Source organism: Anser brachyrhynchus (genome assembly GCF_964034855.1).
Source record: "Anser brachyrhynchus genome assembly, chromosome: 5".
Lineage (NCBI taxonomy): Eukaryota > Metazoa > Chordata > Aves > Anseriformes > Anatidae > Anser > Anser brachyrhynchus.
The window spans coordinates 42,882,775-42,904,198 of record NC_137699.1 but is presented as its reverse complement, the minus strand read 5'-3'; the positions used below and the strand labels follow the sequence as shown (position 1 = coordinate 42,904,198).

Sequence of the window (21,424 nt, the reverse complement as noted above, 5' to 3'; positions counted from 1 at the left end):
TTCATTCAAAAGCTAGGTTTACTTCTATTAATAAATGGTACATTCTTCTTGTCAGTGTTAATCTCCTGGCTCCTGATGTGCTTTTTTTTTTTTCTTTTTTTTTTTCTACACACTGTTACTAATGTATTCACAGCCTTGTTATGCCAAACTTACTGACAAGAATGTGACAATGGTGTTATTTTTTGGTGCTCTCTGCAGAGTGGAAGCACTTACTTGCATGATGTATTAGACATTCACTCTAGAGTAAGTCAACATTCACTCCCGTCTTGACAAGCACAGGAAATGTGAGGAAACTGGAATGTGAGTGGATACTGCTTGCAGGGTGTTCCTGAAGATCCCCATTCAAAGAGTTCAAAACTCTTTGAAAAGTGTTGTAGGAGTCACAGCATTTCCTTCTTCAAACAGAACCTCTGCAAACTCTTGAGTCATGGCATAAGAAAAGGACCAGAAGGACTGCCCTGCTGTCTTAGTTTGCACTTCACTTGAGTTCGGAGTGAACTAAACTTCCTCCAGTTTAGTTCCCAGAAATAAAACATATAGGCCCTTAGGAAAAGAAAATGCACTTCCCAATATGAAAGCCATCCAGAACATAGCTCTGCTTGTATTTTACCAATGGATCAGTTTTTCTTCATTCCTTCTTTGCAGTATATATCTCCTTCCTCAGAGGAAAGCTGGCACATTAGGATGCCAAAGGAGGACCTGAAAACAACATGAAAGAAGTAGTTTGAAGCGAATCCCAGTCAAACTAGAACAAACCCAGTCCTATCCTTAAATAAATGGACAGTGCAGTTTTTCATTATTACCCTGGTTTGCTGAAAATTGCTACTCTCTTGGCAATGATACTTATACATTAACTAATGTCCTGTATCTTTTGTAGGTACCTTGTTGAATGTGCTTTATGCTACCCAGTGACATCTATATTCCTGCAGAGGAGAGAATTTGTTACTGCAGATTTCTGAGGTAGGACGGGGTTTACATGGGAGTTAAGGTGTAGTGCAAAGAGCACTGGTTCCTCAATGTTGTCACATTGAGCTGTATTAGAGGGAAGCCACTTTCTGGCTGTGGGCTAAAAATATAAGTTTACTGAGGGAATATTGTATAAGTAATACACTGGAGGGCCTAATACCTATGTACTGGGGGTATGAGCATTGAGCCTGCAAAGGCTCAAGAGGTGTTGCTTTCTGCCCAGGTTGTTAATTTTGTTAGCATTGGAACTCAAAATTCATTGAACGGTTAATAAGTCTGTGCCTATAACTATGGACATTATACTTTTCACCCTCTCCAACTGGAGGTGGTGCTGAATCTAAGCCTCAGCTCCAAAACACCTTGACCCGTGGGTATTTGACCAGCAGATTTTTTTTTCTTCAGGCATACAAAGAGGCTGTGTTTGTGTAGGCTTTGTGCCATATTTGATCATTTGTAATCACTACTGTGATTATTTAGCAGTTTTTTGGGAATAGAAATGTTACAGATGGTGTAGACATTAGAAAAAATGGGAAGAGTGACATCTAGTGGTTTCGTAATAAAAATGTGCATAATTTTTTTTCCTCCTCAGGAAAATTAAAAATAAAGCTATTCCTAATAATTGACATATGATTCACCTAGAATTTATAAAACTTGAAATTTATACATCAGTTTAGACAGAAGTTTGATGATTAATGCCAAGGAGTGAGTTTGATGTCTGATGCCAAGGCCTGGCTATTCTCAACGTGTTCTAATGACATCCTGTTTTTATTTTCCATTTCACAGTTTGTTTCTTCTTTGGAATATTTTTACATAGCTATCCATTTCCCACAGCCAGAATGACTTCAGGATCATATGGTTGTATGATTTTACTTAGGGGTTGGAAGAAGGTCATCTTATGAATAGCTCAGTTGTGAGGAAAAATTATTTGAAAAGAAACTGATCTTGGCAAAGATCAACTATTTTCTGCTGCTGAGAACCTAACTTTCTCATTTATTGCTCTTGGTGTTAGAATAGTTGACACTGCTCCAGAATCTTACACTGGGAAGGATTCTAGTGTAGGACAGGACTTTTGTCACCCGGCCCTGTTCTCTGCTAGCTCAGCAACCTTGTCAAGTGGGTTCTGCCTAATGGTAGAGAGTGGGTTATGCCCACATCATGCCAGGTGGAGGAACTGGGTAGTTTTAATAGGTTCTTTCCTGTTTTAATTTCCAAGGACTCAGTTTCTAGGCTATCAGACCAATGTAACTAATCCTGCTACCAAATACTTAACAGACAAATTCCAGCTGTCCAGTTCCCATTGAAGCATGAGCTGGACAAAATTTCTATTTCTCTGGGCAGTGCTTGGCTTCTTGTGTTATACAACACTATGATTTCAGGTTAAATTTGGAACACCAAGAAATGAGCTAATGTATGGACATATTTTCTAGATCTCGGTAAGAAAAAATGTGTGTTCTCACTGGCCTGGCTGCCTTCAGAAAGAATGGAAACAGACATTTTCCTTTGACTTGAGAAATGAGTGGGCTCCACTGTGATAAGATGGCGTCTCTCTCTCTCTTATCTTTCTTCCCAGGGAGTCACAAGCTTATTCAGAAACCCCCCTGCCCATCCATTACAGTACGATGTTGGTTAAGTTTGCTGTGTCAAGTTTTCTTCTATGTGTAGAGCAGCGGCCATTGCAGTTGGCCCTGTAGTTAAAGTAATACAGCAAATCCTGTGCTCCAGAAGGCTTTGGGGTTGCACAGCGTATAAGTGCACATGTAGCTGTGAAGAGTTCTGGGAAAAGAGGCATTTAATACCTGGGAGGAGCAGTAACTTTGTCAAGTCTGTCAGGTCTCATGAGCCTTTGGTGGGGCCTTGGATACATCCAGATGGCTGCTACCCAGCTTTGTTTCCTTTCAGTTCTTCAGGGCTGCAGAAATGGAGAGAGGAAGGTAAAAGGATGTGTGGCACACATGCTGTGTGTTTTAGTAACATGTCTGTCACAGCTGTGGGATCTGAATGGAGAAGGAAGGAAGCAGGTAAACTTTGTTGTGCTCAGAGGAAGTCAGCATGTGTCTGAATGCTAGCAAATGACAGATTTTTCTCTTAAAAATCTGTGTTCTCATACAATGAGAAAGGGACAGGCTTTTCATTGCTAGGTCATTGTTAGATGCCTCTTTTATGAAGTTATAAGGCAAGCTTATTTGGATGCAAGTTTTGTGGAGAAGTCCCTACTACAACAGGCACAAAAAAATAGTTCCTCTGCAGCAGGGAGTGTTATGGACAGGAACTGCATATAGAGGAAAACAAAACAGAGGAGTTTTTTTTTTTTTTTCCAAAAAATGTAGTCGTTGCAGCTAGAGGGATATAACAGAAACCATTCTGAATTTAGCTTCTGTGTTCTAATGGGCAACAGAACTCCAAAATTTGTGCTATCACTTTTTAACTTCTACACATATTTTCAAGTATGTTATGTGGTATGACAGCAATCACAGGTCGCTGTAATTTTGGTTGCTATACTAACTGCTTTTCCTACAGGGAGGCAGGGCTCTTAGGCCTGTGGTGTTGATGACTTTTCCCCAGTCATGGCTTCAAGCATAAAAGTGTTACAAGTGCCTTACTGTGCCAAACCTATGGCACATCTAGGTTAGTATATCTACCTCTGGCAGTAACAGCAGGCGATCCTATTTAGGGCTAGGACATGATCCTGAACACTTCCTGTTGTGCATTCCCCTCATTCTTCCCTGGCATCCACAGTCATTGTATTATGGTAATAATGAGGTACACATGTGCCTATTTCCATACCTGTTTTGAAGCTGTTGCCCATAATTAATCCTCTTTGTACAGTCTGCTCTTTTCGTCAAGGCTGCTGCTATTATTGTTCTGCTCAATCTTGTGTGACAGCACATTCCACAAATTCACTACTTGCTCTGTTCATAAAGAAAAGTTATTTACTTTGTCTGCTTTAGCTATCTTGCGCATAGTTTGAGAGAGTGCCCCTACTTCTAATATTACAAAGTTTGATGAGTAACAGTTCTGCTCTTTCTCCACCACCTTCAAGATTTTATAATTCTCACTTATATCCCCCACAGCCTGCATGTCTCCAAATAAAAGAGAGAAATCTCTCCTCAGAATGCAGCTGCTATGTCCCCTAAATTCCTCTTGTACAGTTCATGTGCTTGCATGAAACACAAGTGCTTAAACGTGGATACAGATCAGCCTCTCACTATATGTATGTCCCAGCTGTCTGTCACAACACAGAGTTAGCTGCCCAAGTAAAGCAACCAGGGCGATCACAGCATAAATATTTTTTTGAGCACCTTCTATTTGACCTCTTCTAAAGCCGTAGCGAGCAGATTCCAAGAACACTTGTGGGTTGAACTGCAGCAGTTTTCTGTGTTTATGGATGGATACTGGCCAATTCACAGCCATCCATATGGATGCCTAGCTTATTCTTGGACTGAGACCAGCTGTTACAAAGGGCCAGAGCCTCGCCAGTTGTATGTGGAGTTTCTGGTCACTTGGGTTACAGTGATGGCCAATTTGTACTTTTGTTCAAATAGGTGGTTGTTGCCTGTCCAAGAGCTGAGTGTATGGAGTCCTGTTTTACTTCTTGGTAGTCAGTACCCTTGCTGTATCTGCCAGGATACCCACTGTGAGTGTGTGGCCAGCTGCAGGGCAGATACAGGTAGCAGCCATACTTGGAGGCATTCTCACTCACTTTGTTGAGGACACTGATGCCCTCTGTCTTGAAAAGTGGCTCTTTAGAGGAAGTTGATGCTGCAGGCAACATCTATCAATTCCTTGGTCTCTAAAAAGTGGAGGTTGCTTTCATATGATGTGGTTATGATAAATTTGGTTCTTATATGTTGCTGTTCTGGAGTCTGGCAATTTATTGCAGATTAAGTGGTCTTGTTCATTGAAAATAATCTAGGCATTGCTTTTAATCGTAAATCAAGTAGTTACTTCTTTCACAGATGACTGAGTAGCTCTTATTGGGTCCCATTCTGAGCAAGGATTCTTTACTCATTTTTAAGTCATACATGTTTTGTTCACCTTTTAACTCTCATGTCTTATTCTCAAGAGAATCTTTCAAAACACTTTCTACAAACAATCTTAGGAACTAAAAACCATAACCCTAAGTGTTATCATAAACCATGGACTCAATGAAGATACTGTTTTTACAGCAAATTATAGTGTTCTTTCCCACAGCTCTCACTGTTCCTGTGGTGGTTTTACCCTGCTGGGCAGCTAAACTCCAGCACAACTGCTGTCTCACTCCCCCTCCTCAACAGAAGAGGGGGAAAAGAAAGTATGATGAAAAGAAAAAAAGTGACTCAGGGCAACTGCTCCCTCTGCTGTGCAAAGCTCCTGCCAGAAGCTTTGCACTTGCAGTTTTCATTTAGCTTTGTTTTTCCTGTGACACAGTTATGTTGTTGGGTCTTGTTGATTCCTTGTGCATAGTAAGAATTTTGAGAAACCCTCAGTTCCTGGGCTCACAACAACATAACACTAATTTCTTGAGTCACACTGGTGAAACAGAAACATGTTTTTATGTTTATAAGTAGTAGTATAAAAATAAAATTTCCTAACAGTGTAACAACTGTAAATTATTTAAAATTCTATGAGATCTCACATTTATGCATCTTTAAATACAGTCTTTCTAGGATTTTGTTTTTTTGAAGCAATACTACACCAGGAAAATTTTGATTGAGATGAAGAAGATAACATCTACTTCTTTCAGAAGTTTTTCATATGCAGTAAATACACTGCTTCTTAAGCAGAAAAGGAAGGATGTAGCTAACTGTGTTGTCGTAGGGGAGTACAGCTTCAGAATGCTTCAAAGATGGATATTCATTCTTCAGTCTAGTTGGGACTTGATCCACAAATGAACATCAGCTGCAATTACTTTACTTTGGTGCTTTGTTTCTGAACAGTTGTGTGCTTTTAAATCAGGTCTGGTTGCCCTTGTTTACTGCACATTCTTACAGAATCATTTTACAGGATGATTCAGGTATGTGTGAACCACATATGAAATCATTTGGAAAAAATGGAACCAAAAGCTCTGGTTCCAGGTATGCATGAGATACATCCAACCCACAAGAAGCCACAAAAGTCTGAAACAAAGATTGTGTCTCACTACTGTAAAGCACTTCAGCATGTCCTGAACATTCTGAATAACCTTTGAGGGTGCAGTAAGTTCAGAATTGACATGAACTATGGTAGATATCAACATTACATGGATATTTCATGACCTGTCAGTTGGGGAGTATGAGACTGTGATTGCTCAGAAAGTTGAATCTGGGACACTGCTGAATCCTTACATGCATATACAAATATACTGGGAGGCATCAGCCAGAATACACAAATCTAGAGAACAATACGTGGCCATTGAATAAAGTTATGATGAAATAGTGTGTTCTAGGAAGTACCTCCTATGTATCTTCTCTTCAATCCACATCATGGGGATTACTACCTACTAAAAGCAATAAATCTTGAGATAAAGTCCAGAATAGGCTCACAGAATCACAGAAATATTGAGGAGCCCCTGGAGATCATATAGTCCAAAGTCTGTTCAAAACTAAAGAAGGTTATTCAAGGCCATGTCCAGTCACATTTTTGGATAATCTCCAAGGATTATCTGCATAACCTCTCTGGACAAACTGTTCCAATATTTGGACACTCACCCTGAAAAAGTTTATTCTTATACTTAAATGTAATTTCCTGTATCTCAGTTTGTACCCACTGCTTCTTGACATGTCACTGGATGCCCCTAAGAAGAATCTAGGTCTGTCTTTACTTTCTCCCATCAGGGATTTGTACACATTAATAAGATACCCCCTGAGCTGCCTTTTCTCCAGTTGTTTACTCTACCTCTCTCAACCTCTCCTCGTGTGACGGGAGCTTTGGTCTTTTAATCATCTTTGTAGCTCTTTACTGAGCTTGCTCCAGTTTGTTCATATCCCTTGTTCTGGGGAGCCCAGTACTGGACACATCATTCCAGGTAGGATATCACCGGTGCTGAGCAAAGTGGAAAGATTACTTCTCTCAGACTGCCGACAGTACTGTTCCTCATCCAGCACAGGAGGCCATTGGCCTTCTTTGCCACAAGGGCTCATTGCTGGCTCATGTTCAACCAGAATCCCTAGGTCCCTTTCTTCAGAGCTGCTTTCCAGCTGGTCAGCCTCCAGCCTGTACAGGTGTATGGAGTTATTCCACTCTAGGTGCAGGATTGACATTTCCCTTTCTTCAATTTCATGAGGTTCCTGTTGGCCTACTTCTTCAGACTTTCAGGGTCCCTCTGGATGGCAACACAACCATCAGGTGTGTCAGCCATTCCTCCCGATTTTGTATCAGCTGCAAAATTGCTAAGGGTGCACTCTATCCCAGTGTCCAGACAATTAATGAAGATGTTAACTAATATTGGCCCCAATATCACCCCTGCTGTGCACCATTAGTGACTGGCCTCCAGCTGGACTTTGTGACATAGATCACAGCCCCTTGAGTCTGACAGTTCAGCAAGTTTGCAGTCTAACTCACAGTCCATTTATCCAACCTGTGCTTCATCAGATTCTGAGGGATTTCAAAGACTTAGTAAATAAATGATGTGTATAAATAGAAAAGTGAATCCTCCTTCTTTTAAGATCTATAATATGCTTATTGGATGGACTGTAACAAAGTGTTCCTGCTGAATTAGTTTGATTTTCAGTTTACAGAAAAATCCACAGTTCCCACTTTGCTATTTCTGCACGGATGAGGGCAATATCAGGTTTATTCTGTCATGAAGAGGGACTTGATCAATGTCACTGCATAGCTGTCAGTGAATGTGGGAGTCCTACCGTCATGTAAGTTATTTGGCTATTTGTATTTCATGTAACTAGGCCATCTCTAGAAAACTGTGCAAACAATTGTAATCAATTATGTGAAATTTTTTCCTATCTTTTTAATACTTTGTTTTTGAACAATTGAACTGCCTTATTTTTTGCCAGCTCAGATCATGAATGAGTTCATGTGAGTGAACTTGTATTACTGTATCACCCTGAGGGCAGAGAGTTTTGTATGAGATCTCTGTGCAGAATAAACAGCAAAAACTGCGTTAGTGAATCTTTCTGAAAGGTATTGCTTAGTACCCTAATATTCTGCATGGGGGAAATGCAGAGCTGTTTCTGTGAGCTGTCTGAGCTACAACTGGATCTGAAAGAACTATCTCCTTCAAAATATGTGGGGACTGTCCACACACTTTGATGCTTTCCAAGTGGATTTTTCACTGCCTCTCCTGGTCCAATTGATGGGATTGTGCAGGCTGTCTTCTGAAGGATGTCGCTGATGATTGTTAAAGTATTATGAGTTAAGTACACTGAATTGGAGTGTTTCTTCACTTTTCCTGGCATGAGCACGCTAAGTGTCTAGGCTTGAGGAATCAGCACCTCAGACCCACTAAATTTTTCTACATACTCAGCAAATACTTCCCTCACTTCAATGAGTGGTGCCCAAGAAAACAAATGCCAGAACCAGGAAGAACATCATACTTCTTTCTTTAACGTACATTTCGTTGTCTCTAAGCCTTTCTGACTCCTTTCTATGTGCCAATATTATCCTGAGGACCTGATGCCTCTCCAGCCGTTCCTAAGATGCCAGTCTCCTCTCAGGTCTAGAAAACATTAGCACATTTATTTTTGATTTAATTAACCATCTTTATTCTTCTAAAGGATCTTTTCAAGCAGACTCTCTGTCATTCATTTCTCCTTTTGTTTATGTAGCACTATTACAGCAGGGAGAAGTCCAGAGGGAAGTTGTGACTCTCTTAGCCATCCAGAATTTATGTTTTTGTTGGAACATAAAATACATGCGTGAAGTTGTTCCAGCATCAAAACAGAGGTAAAAAGGTCATTTCTCAGAGGAGATCTCTTACATAATCTTCTGCTGCAGTTTGAGAAGCTAGAAGTTAATTGTCTGCTTATTGAAGAGAGACAGAGCAGTGGGAGTAGGCCTCGTGAGACTCTCTGGGGGGATACTAGCAAGGAACTGGTGGGAGATTTGCAGGGCTGGTTCAGGTAGAAACGCAAAGATGAAAATTTCACTTGGAAGACTTTTACTACCAAATAGGTTAATCTACTTCCCCAGAACAGAACTGAGCAGGACAGAAAACATTTTGAATTTAAGTGTAAAGTAATCTTCCTGGCTACAAGCTCAGCTCAGTTGTGATGGCCAAACAGTGTGCAAAGCTGGGAAGGGCAGTGATAAACAGGACATTAGATGCTAAAAGACAGGGGTCACTAGTCATGGCTTCCTTTAAGGTTGTAAAGTTGCTTCATGTCTTTCTAATTCCATTGAAGTGAAAGAGATGGTAGACAGTTGGCAGAATATCAAGCTCATGAATTTAAATGCTGAAATTGTTCAAATACGTGGGGTAGAGCCTGGGGTGCAGAAGTTATCTCAATAGTTGGCCATTTGTACAAAGTCTGTGTCCGTATGCTGAATGGCTCATGGAAATGAATTTGTAAATTCATGAATTTGAATGAAAATTTCTTCTTCATCCTGTATCGTATGTTAAGTTAATTTGTGTCTAGACCAACCTAAGTGGTCAGGAAAGCAGGGAGCCTCACTCAGCCCAACAGGTTGTGCCCCTGACCAAAGGACTGGTGCAGTACTGAGCCATGGGAGCCCCCACAACCTGTGAAATGTAGCAGAAGGCAGATTTTCTTCTCCCTGGGAAGCTGAGCTGCTGATAAAGAAAGCAAGAGGCGCATTCTGTTGACACTGGTCTCACTGTGTGGCTAGCGAAGCAGATGTCTGCACTCACTTTGCTACAACCTTCTGGCATCACCATTTATTTTTCACAGTTCAGACTGAGAGCATCTCCTCCCTCACCTCTCCCCAAACATAGTGCTCAATCTGTGTTAAATTGTGCACGTAAAACCTGGCTATGGGCACTTCACCTAGCCCTGGCCCAGTTATCATCTGCTTGTTGTGATAAGCCCATCCATGACATTGTGGGGAGAAGACAGGGACAGACCTTTTCAGTGCTTTCAAAGGGCTTCTGTGATCTTTTTTTTTTTTTTTTTTCTACCGAGGTGAGATTAAAGGCAGGGACTCTCTCTGCCATCTAGTGGCAATTCAGTACCCCCTTCTCAGCAAGAATTTTATTCCAAAATTACAGGATTTCTGGCTAAAGAGCAGAAGTAAGATTATTTCTTATACAAAACACATGTAAGAAGCTAGTTGTACATAGGCTCCAGATCCAGATTATTCAGTGTATGGCTTTATTTGAATAAAAGTTGACAAGGGAAGGGGGTGAGCTATCAGATGCTGGGAGACAATTCGCTACAGTTAATAAAAAAGCACTTGAGCAACATTACCTTTGTTTTACCATTATAGTTCTTAGCTGTTCCCCTAAGAAAAAAGATTCATATGCACTGTGAACAATTCAATTTGTAGCTTTTACTCTAATTTTGGTAGGTCTCCTGTTGGTTGGCTCTCCTTGATCTACTGCAAATAGTAGTACAGCTCACATGATCCTGCCTCATAGCTCTGCTTTTCCACGGAAGTGCCAAAAACTCCTGTGTGTGTGTGTGTGTGTTGTAAAGGCTCCTTCTGAGGGCGTGGGTTCTGCAGGCATTTAATGGATGTAGGGGTGGAAATGGGCACCAGAAGACAGTAAGTGAAAGAGGGGAAAAGTATATGCTGAGAGGTCATGTCTGAAAGTCTCCCAAAAACTGATAAGCTCTAGAGGCTAGTCATGCTATCGAATCCACAAGCATTGATAAATTAGCATGAGAGTCAGCCAAATCTGTCAAAGGCCATGGGCAAACAACAGGATCAACAGCAGGTCGCATGACTCATACCACATCGGAGGCTGTGGTAGCTGATATCTGCAGACAAGGACTACAGGTAAATACATAGAGCAGCAGAAACAGGGGACCCCTTGTTGCGCTCTCCGAGCACCTGCCTGGAAGCCACTGAGAGTACAATCCTCCACTTGTGAGGTGACAGCTGGGGTTGGCCTCTCAGCTGCTGCTCCAGCCAGAAACTGCAAGTTAGTGCATGGTGTGTGAAAGAGTGAACTGTGTGAAGGGAATGCATTGTGTGTAGTTATCTGCTGTTATAAGTAGCAGCTTAATTCTACTACTAATAATAACTTTATTAAGAAAAAGGTGTTCTTGTAAATAGCGGTTGTGATCTCTGTCTTCCCCCAGCTTTATACCCTGTTAGGGAAAGGAAAATTTTCAATATATATACTAAATAATCCAGACACACAGATAAATCCATGTAAATTCCTCAATGATTCCTGGCAGGTAAAGAGGCCAGAACCAGCTTGGAGCTCAGGGAACTTGTGCTGGAATGAACAGGGTCTGGATGTCATGAACTGAGCCTGCCAGTAGTTCTGTTCATCCATACTTCTAAAATTAACAGTATAGGCTAATTTTTGACTAGTCAGGTTATTGTAATGGGTGCCACGTTTCTTAGGTGCTAAGTTGTATGTTTGAGGGATTGAATTTTGCCAGCTGTATTTTGGATAAAAAATAGATTTATTAGCAATTTACTGTAAAGTATTAAATATTTATTAAAGTACCTGAAATGTGCTAGTTGCGTGGTTTATTAAGGTCAAGAGCTCTGCATTTTGAAACTTTTAAATTTTATTCTATGAAAATATAAAAATTTTATTAGTACTTGGAAATTTGATTATCAGATACCTAAATTTTGAAGACAGGAAGCAAGAATGAGGTACAGGAGGACAGAAAGTTTTATATGAAATGAGGAAAGATATCAACTGGTGAAAATAATGTTGCAACATGTAGGGGAATAGACTGGAAGTCCTAGGCCCAAGTTTGCTACATTTTGGCAGTGGTAGATATAATTCCAGGGCTTTTACATGTAACGAAAACCAGGAATATATGTTTCCTTCTTTCTCAGTTCCCAGCTGAGTTTCAGTGGTCATTTAATTAATGCATATGAAGAAAATCTCTTGTCACTCTCTAGGTAGCAAAAATGAAACTTATGAAGGTATAATTTTTTGTATAACAAAAGCTGAAAATACTGGGACAGTGGAAATACAAGTTTTTGCTCTGTTGTGAAAACTGAAACTATATGCATCATGAAGGATGGTGTTTTATAGAAATGAAAGACTATTATGTAAATTTGTATTTGTCAGAGCTGCAAAATGGAGAGTAAGTACCAACTATACTGGCAGTGTAGCACAGAGCTTTGATTATGAAAGGCTGAATTCTGTAGAGCACATCAGTGCACAAGAGACAGGCTGGTTGGAGGAAAAACATAAGACTTCTATTTAGCTGCAAAGGCAGTTCATTCAAAGAGGTGTTCATCCTGCTGGGAATACCTATTTTACCCTAGGCAGGCTTTTACTGTGTGCTTCACATAGGGCATGGTTTTAGCAGTCCCCTGAAAAAAAATAAATTTGCATGAAACATGAAATAAGGCACAGTCTTGCAATGATGGTAGGATGGCTTTTGGGACATCACAGAGCAGCTTTTAATATTCAAGTGCTGTCTGCATCTGCCAAAAAAAAAAAAAAGTGGTGAAATCGTTAGCCTTAAATTTTCATGGAAAAAGTAAAAATGGTTAGTTCTTCAGACCTTTACTGCAAGATGTCCGTTGACTTTGAGGCAAGGATTTTGCTCAGTAATAAAACTAATAACTGATTCAGTCTTTACAGTTATTACCTGTTTGTTTTTTGCAGAAAGGTGATCTAGCAAAGTGGAACATGCCTCTTTACAGTTCTCAGAATAGTGCTTATAAAGAGCCATTTATGGGTTACCCTAAAGTTTCATAGAAAAGATAATACTATTTTGTCAGCTAAAGATTTAATTTTCCTTTTACTATTACCAGTGTAAATGCAAACACCTTAAAATTATTGAAATTCTTCCTGGTTTACAAAGCTATGTAAGACAGAGGAAAAACTATTTTTTTTTATGATCTGTTTCTGTCTTACTCACTTCACCCTCATGTGAACTTAACTAACACCAGACATCAAAGCATCAGGTGTGGTGTTAACTGGTGGAGAATGTTACTTTCCTCATATTGCTTACCAGCTGAAATCCTCAATAAAAACAAACTAATAGATTCTATCCCTCAAGACAAAGCCCTTCACTGACAGTGAACATTATTTGAGGATCTCCCAATCTGTTTGATCAAGCACTGTCAAGACTAAGAAGGGATAAAAATTTCAGTGCTGCAGACCCCACAGTAAGGAAATGCTTCCCTGGGTGAATAATTCCAGCATTCCTCAGCTCAGAGACATTCATATGGGGCAGAACTGAGAGGAGAGAGAGAATGGTGCCTAAGAAAACATGGTCAACCCCATAAAAGAAACTTCAGGACAATAATAGGTTTCATTGCCTTTTATTATGGCTACTGTTGACCCTTATCTTGACTCTTACTTTATACGCTTCCTATTTGAATAAAACTTATCAAGTGCACACACATTCTGGAGAGAGGATTACAAGTTTGAGCTAGTCACCACAGAATCATAGAGGGTTGGAAGGGACTTTAAGGACCATTTATTTCCAAACCTCTGCCCTCCCACTAGACCAGGTTGCCCAAAGTCCCATCCAACCTGGCCTTGAACGCCTCCAGAGATGGGGCATCCGCAGGTTCTCTGGGCAACCTAATCCTGTCCTTCACCACCCTCATAGTGAAGAAAAGTTGCTTTTATTAACTAACATAAAATTAAACTTAAAAAAAAACACCTGCATAACCTATTTGAGACATAAAGATCTAAAATATTAGTAAGATCTAGTAGAAGTACAAAACCCACGTTTTTCTAACATTTGTAACTGGATCCAACTTTCCCATCTTCCAAGCTTGCAGTTTGAGTGTGCTATTCCAAGAAATACAAGATGCGCACAGGGGAGTTGTGGTTTAGCCCCAGCAGGCAGCTAAGTGTCACCCAGCTACTTGTTCACTCTCCTCAGGTGTGATGGGGGAGAGAATCAGAGAGGTAAAAGTGTGAGAACTCTTCGGTTGAGATAAAGACAGTTCACTAGGTAAAGCAATAGCAGAATGCACAAGCAAAGCAAAACAAGGAATTCATTTGCTACTTCTCATCAACAGGCAGGTGTTCAGCCACTTCCAGGAAAGCAGGGCTCATCATGCATAATGCCATCACTCCAAACGTCCCCCCTTCCTCCTTCTTTACTTCCTTTCTTCTTTACTGTCATGCTCAGCATGTGCCATATGGTGTGGGACATCCCCTTGGTCAGTCTCCTGTCCTGGCTGTGTCCCCTCCCAGCTCCTGATGCACCCCCAGCCTCCTTGCTGGCTGGGCAGCATGAGAAGCAGAAAATTTCTTGGCTCTGGCAAACACTGCTCTTCAACAACTAAAAACATCAGTATGTTATCACCACTCTTTTTGTTAAAAAATCCAGAACACAGCATTGTGTGAGCCTCTACAAAGAAAATTAACTCTGTCCCAGTCAAAACCATGACAGGGAGGAAGGACAGAACTGTTGAAACCAAAATCACGGATTTACTCTCTTCTCTTTATTCCAGCCCAAGCATCATACTTGGAGAAATAATTTATTCTTCATCTTCTTTTGCAAATCAGTTTTGTACATAGACTAATTTAGGTTGGAAAAGAGCTGTGAGATCATCTAGTTCAACATTTAACCCACATGAAGCATTCTTTGCTGATGCACTTGGTCCTTTCAGCTTCTCACCTGTAAGACTGTGTCCCCCAAGATAGACTGGTTTATTGGTGCTGTGCATGTCCTTGTGAATCAAAAGACCTTCAGCTTTCTGGGGTTTAACTTGCTTGTACTTAAGGGAGACATTACTGCGATTCTGTCTCAGGCTTCTCCCCTATCTTTCTCACATGAATGTGCTTTGAGACTGGAGACTTGTCCATGACAAGCTATGGAGGGTGGGAATTTAGTGACACATGATTTTGAATTTCTTCTGCTGTTGTACAGGTCTCTAAAGAGAGAAAATCTCAGCAGAGCATGCAGGTAAGTAGCAAGGTGAAGTTTGGATAGGGTGATAGGGCCTTTCCAAGTCTTGTGGTACCTGTCTGTCTGAATTAAATGACACCTAACCTTGGTCAGGCCTGGAAGGACACTTTTTGTTCCAAAAAAGAAAAAAATGTACACGGTGATAAGACCATTTCCTTTCTCACAGCGTCTCCTTTAATGTCAGGCCTGAAATATGAAGTCATTAGGGGATATTAAAACAGTGCTGACAAACTAATTAACAAAAGACATTACGCCGGATGGGCTCAATTTATCCTTTTTAATGGTTCTTATAAATGGGTGCCGCCAATTAAAATTAATAAAGATTTACCAGCGATTGCCCAGCATACACTGTTAAGGAGCTCCACTGAAGGTCGCCTTAAAGTCAGCCTTGTCAAAGCTGCAAGTTCAGCTCCCAATACCAAGCCGTGCTGAGTTACTCTCAGTTATTTTTTTCCAGGCAGTTTCTCCCTCTTTGTATTTGGCTGAAATATATATATTTCTGTCTCTGTCTCTCTAAAAACCCATCCATCTGTATGTTGACTCTGTTAAAAAATATCCCCCCCATGCGCTATAAGATTTGTCACACTTTCACAAAGGAGAATCTCAACAATCAGTATTATGAGGATTTTGTCCCAAATCTGTCTGTTAGGATGAAAATTGTGACATACAGCTTTCTTTTTAAACCGATCTCTATTTTCTTGCTGTCAAATTAATGTACAACAACGTCCCTGCTTAGGGGCACAAGTACACACAATCGAGACTTCCTTGTGTGGTTGTAGCTTTGTTCAGCCTCGGCCCGACTAAATACCACCAGGCCATGCTCTTCTGGCTGCCAGGGTTCCACCGTGTTTGTTGCTTATGTTGTGTGAACAAGGAGGTTTGGAAATTCATCCCTATATTTGGATGACAATGAGAGCACTCATATTGAAAGAGTTTCAGCCAGCAATGTTGGAACTTAAAACAAAGGCTGGTCTAAGTGATGAGACAGGCATTACAAATATGATTTAGGAGTGGGTCATGGGAAAAGTCTGTTAATACCCCAGTGACTAAAAATTTATTACAACAACTTCTTTGCCACTGGTTTGCTTACAGCAAAACAGCTAGAAAGATTGCCTTGCAGCCATAACATGACCATCTTGGAGGCTCTGCCCACCATTTCGATTTTGTGAGGCAGTTGGGCAAGTAAACGGGCTGAATGCCATTCTTTTCTCCCTTCCCTTGAAACAAATGCTGGCAGAAAAACTGCTGTAAGTGGCTAGATGAAGTTGTGCTGGGCTCTGTTGGCAGGTCTGTGCTGATCTGTGTCATGAGAATGTATTGACCGTAATGGGCAGGAGACAGACTGTGGGAGAAGGTGGAAAGGTCTGCTTAAGGGATGAACAGTTTGGCGCAATCTTTTTGTGTTGCTGCTGTTAAGGATGCCCCAGAAGGCAGCACCGAGGGTCACCTGCTGTTGTCTTCTCATGCACATTTAGAAGGATCCCCAGTGCAAGGTGGCAAAAACATGGTAATCTGTTGGAAAGTAGCAAACAAGTTGAAGATAAGTTAGTCCACAGGACTTGGCAAATGACTGCTGTATGCTGGAAAGAGGAGACCAGAAATGGTATCCTCTGTTCTGTTATATCATTTCTTTGTAAAAATACCGATGATTAGGAAGCACAGTACATTAACAGTTCAAAAAGGAAAGAGACACATGGGAACAATGGTGAAGGCAGTTCTATGTGAGAGAGAGAAACAGCTCAACTGATTTTGTGGGAAACCGTATCAAATAGCCACAACCAGGGCAAAGTGACCCTGCTAGGTCAGCTGATAAAACTCGAGGGAAATGGGAAGGATTACAGCCGTGAGAACATCAAGAGAGTTGAAGTTTCATGTAGCTTCTTGCTTCCCTTGCTTTTGCTACCTCACACCCCCACTCTTGAGTATGCTAAGCACATACAAAAGATCTATACAATATAGTTCAGGATTGAACATGTCCTTCTTGTGCAGCTTAAAGGACAGAATAACAGAAAAGATTTTTTGGAGAGAAAGCAAGGGAGGGGATAGGAAAGGAAGGGAGGAGAAAGAAAAGAAGTAAGATACAAAGATGAAGTAAAGGGGAAAGAAAACAGAAATGTTTTTACTAAGTAGAGTCTCAGCCATGGTGTGAAATGTTAGTAACTCCTCTAGATGAACATGGATTGAATATTTTTTCACTTACAAGTAATATTCTTCACCTGCAAGGTACATGATTTTTCCTGATTACAAGTATGATATACTGGGACTAGGAGAGGGACTGGATTTTGGAATCAAGTTTGTTGTATTGAAACAAGTCAACTGAAAGATCACAGGTGTAGAAATGTGAGTCCATGCAGGCTTTTTCAAGAATGCCTTGTGCATCCACCCTGTATCGACTTTATTTCTATTATATTTGCGGTGTGAAAGACATCAGACACAGGTCTAGAGCACAGAAAAGATGCAGCAACATGGCAGCTGATAGAATCTGTGAAGCCGTGTATTAGTGGAGGAGTACTATATCTGTTACTAGGCTTATTGTAGAATGAAGTTCACATCTATGATTAAATCGGATCATTTAAAAATTTATCTCATTACAGAGCCCTCAGAGTTTCTCTTGAGCTGTCTGAATACCTGAAAGCCTCATTAACAGCAACATCTATGTGAGACCAGTTGCCCAAAGCAAGTTCCCTGTCGGCTTGCCTGGTAAGTTGATGACAAGACAGTATTTGCATACCACTTCAGCACTGATTTTAGCAGTAGGCAGTTTGGACTCTTCCTATTCCTTTTGGCTAAAGTCTCATTTTCTGTAGTGTTGAAAGTATCCTGGAAATAAGTCTTCGGATAAGTCCATATCCGAGTCTGTGTCCTATTGCATTTAATGTCACAGGCCTATAAATTGTTTACTGTCCCACAGTAACACTTTGGCACAGACATTTCTGGCACAGCTCTTCATCTTTGCAAATCTCCTTAAATGTCTTCTTCTGTGCCAGCCTGTTGGATGATAGAAAACCTGTGTGTTTATCATAATGTGTAATGTTTAAGTTTATTGCTTTGTAATGTTTAAGTGTATTGCTCTTTTTTTTTTTTTTTTTTTTTTGACTTCTTGTTAATTGTGCTAAAGAAGCCAAATGCCTTTAGGCTCATGTTGCCTAACAGCAGTGTTTAGAACAAAGATTGTTTCTCTCTGCATTGTTGATTTTGTCTCTTCATTTTCTCCCTATTACTGATACAAATGTGAGTGTAAGAGCTTTGTGGTGTCCCTGCAAGCTGTTCCATGTTTGGTATTCCGTTTCGTGGGACTCTGGAGAAAACAAACTGGCTAGAACATGACAGCTCTTCTGTAGCCCAAAGCAAGACCATGCGGCAGTTAGAAAATAAGATCTGCAAAATATTTCTCATCATCCTGTTAAGCAGCAGAATAATATTGGAGAGACAGTGTAGGTGTGAATACTAAAAGCAGGAGTCTGGTGTTACTCTGCTTTGTCTTTTGCCAAAGGGACCACGTGTCCTGAGTTTTGGCTTATAACTTCCCTGGTAAATAGTACCAAGCCCAGTGGAGCATGTGGGTCCTGCTTGTGAGCTGGGACATACCATCAGTATCTCTACTGATTTACTGCACCCTCTTTTGCATGCCTGCAGATTTATTGATTTATTTATTTATTTTCAAATCCTCCTTCCAAATGCCTCTTTTAACTGAAGATAGTGGCAAGCTCCTAGGTGCACCACTGAGACTTTAAAGTCTGGGTACAACTCTGATCCTACCATATGCAGTCACTGCTAGTCAGGCTTACACAGGATGTGTTAAAGGGGAGTTTTGGGGGGTATGTGCTACAACCTGGTTCCAGGCTACTAGGCTTTGCAGATTCCTCAAACAACCCTGCATGGAGGGATCACCAGCTTTTGCCTGTACTCTTGATGTACAGTACATTAATCGTGCCCTCCCTAATTCCTGCTTCAAGATAAATCTCTTGCGCTCCCATTATTTGGCTAATTGCTGTGGATTATATGGCAGTCGGGTGCTCTTTGGCAGGGAAAGATTAATGGAGGACATTTCCTTTGTTTTGATTTCATTTGCTAATTGCTGTGTGGAGAAGTGGTTATGTTAATTCATCCTCTCATCCTGTTAGATAGCAAGGATTTGTTTAGTGTGTGCTGGGAAAGGAGTAGTTTGCCAGGAATCCTAAATGTTTCTTTGCCTGTGTTTTGCTTGGTGGATTTGGGAGGGGGGAGGTCTTCAAGCAGTAGGTTGGTTTTATCATTGGGTAGATGGAGTACTCGTGCTTATGTGCTTTTGTATGTTTCCATGTACAGGAAGTATTAAAGGTGCATAAAATAAGAGGCAAAAAAATTGCTGCATTTTTTTTTCTGGAGGCTGAATCATCTGTTTGTTGGGCTATTTGGTCTCTTTGTACCTCTGTCAGACTCCTGGTAGAAAGACAGAACCCTGTTGTAAAATGTGGGTCTTCCAACTTAGCAGGTACATCACCAGTCTGGCCACTGGACAAGACACAGGTCGGAGCCTGTGAGCAGTTAGTTAAGTATCCCTGCTCTCCCATTGAACTTGATGGGAATTGAGTGATGTTGCTAGCCCTGTTTATATTACATAATTTTAAAAACAATTTTCACCAAATGTGCACTTCTCTTAGCTTTAGATAGATGCTGAAGTCTGAGGGAACTGGCCAGATAATTGAGCCATTCACAGTTGCTAGCCAGAAAACAGTCCAAGCCGGTCACTGGAGACTGAAAATTGCTGCCATCTGTTGCCTGTTCTCTGGCTTTTGCAAAATGTCTTGGATGTCAGTCTTTCCTGCTGAGACAGATGTTCCCATTGCACATCTACAGTCAGGGATTTGTACTAATTGCCCCTTTCCATTGACAGGTTCATCCATAGCCGTGAAAAAATCCACCTTCATCCCAACAGAAATGCCTCAGAACAAGGATTTTATTGGTGTAACATCTGAAAGGCATAGTTGGGAGGAATGTGCCCTGTGCCTTCTATAATTTAATTGTTCTGTGAATAAATGAGACACCTCAGTCTCCAGAGTTATCAGCTTGACAGTTTTTACTAGAACAAAATTCTTTTGGTTCAGTGGCTGCAGCTATTAATTTCAAGACCCAGACATAAAGACTTTATCATGGAAGACTGCCAGTCTTTCTACCAAGCAGGCTGTCAGTCAGTCCTCTTAGAAAGTCCGGTGAAGATGAACAAGCTGGGTGTCTGTAGGTCTGGTTGTTTCAAAGAACTTTACATTGAAAAAAATCAACTCTGGATAGTAATAGAACTAGTTGTGCTAAGCTGTTTATGTTTCTGATATTTCTCAGTAAAGTGGGAGACAGGGGTTTTTTGTCTTCGGATTGATGAACTCTACTTATTATTATTATTATTATTATTATTATTATTATTATTATTATTATTTTTAATTCCTGTGGAAGTATTTCTGTTTTCAATTTATGAGAGTATAGACAGGAGCATACTTACCTGATCTAGACAGTTCATTATTTTTCTATTGCTATGAGAGTATCTTTTTTCTCTTTGGTAAACTTCTTGCCAGGAGCCTTTAAGATGCTGTCCTGTTTCAGGTCTCCCTGATGTTTGAACAGGCTCAGTTCTGCTTTGTCATAAGTGGCTCCATTTGGAGTGCTTGGAACTCCACTCGTGTCAGGTTGGCAGACTTTGGCCCCATGCATGATTCTTGGTGTAAAGCTGTCATTGTCTGGTGTAAGAAAAGTGGTTCTCAGGAATCTCTTTATAGCTACTGAGAGTTTTATGAGTTATTGTTCATGTCTAGCAAGGAAATCTGCTTTCTTTTCCCATGTGTGTTACTGCAAGAATGTTCCTGTAGTTGTGGCTGAGAGTGGTGCAAAGACAAAACGTAACAGGATATTTCATGTTGGAAATTGTTTTGAGGTAGTTTGTGACTATAAGAGTGTTTTATAATAGGTGTCGAGCCCGACTGTGAGAGAGAAGGCCCACTGTCAACCAAGTCATGTGGAAATGATTCCAAAACACTTAATGTATTTTGCAATTCATAGTACTTATTATCCATGACTCTCAAAGCACTTTCAAGAAAGGTTAATGTTGTGAGAAGTCTTTAACATTGGGGGCTAGTGGTTTGCATGGAATAAGCTCACAGAATCACAGAGTAGGATGTCGAATTGGGCAAGGTGACTGGGAAATCCAGAGAGGAAAGTTTGTAAGGGAAAAGAAGAGGCTCAGATCCTCAGAACAGCGAGGGGAACTTACTGCTTCCACCAAGGTGTTTGAGCTTTGCCTTGGGAGTCCTCGTTCTTAATTCATGCCTAAGCCGTGGCTTCTGCTCCCTGACATGATAGCATCAATGAAACAATTGCAGGGCTAGATAGAGGATGCATTGTTAGTTTGTGGGAGCAACAGCATCAGCAGAAGAAATCCAGAGCCTCTCCAACGCTATCCGAATGTTAAAACAATTGGAGGCTCACGTGGTCTCCTTTATGGCACTAGGAACAGACAATGCCACCATCACTATGCTGAAGCC

The 21,424-nt window shown here is 40.8% G+C and overlaps 1 protein-coding gene across 11 annotated transcripts in view; it reads left to right on the top strand.

The window, feature by feature from the left end:
- LOC308196527 (uncharacterized protein) overlaps positions 1–21,424 on the top strand; it is a 129,892-nt gene that overhangs the window by 7,686 nt on the left and 100,782 nt on the right. For all 11 annotated transcript variants that reach the window (XR_013952257.1, XR_013952258.1, XR_013952259.1 and 8 more), the window contains exons 2-3: positions 878–960; positions 17,507–17,612. The gene's annotated coding sequence lies outside the window, so the exon portion shown is untranslated. The remainder of the gene's footprint in view (positions 1–877; positions 961–17,506; positions 17,613–21,424) is intronic.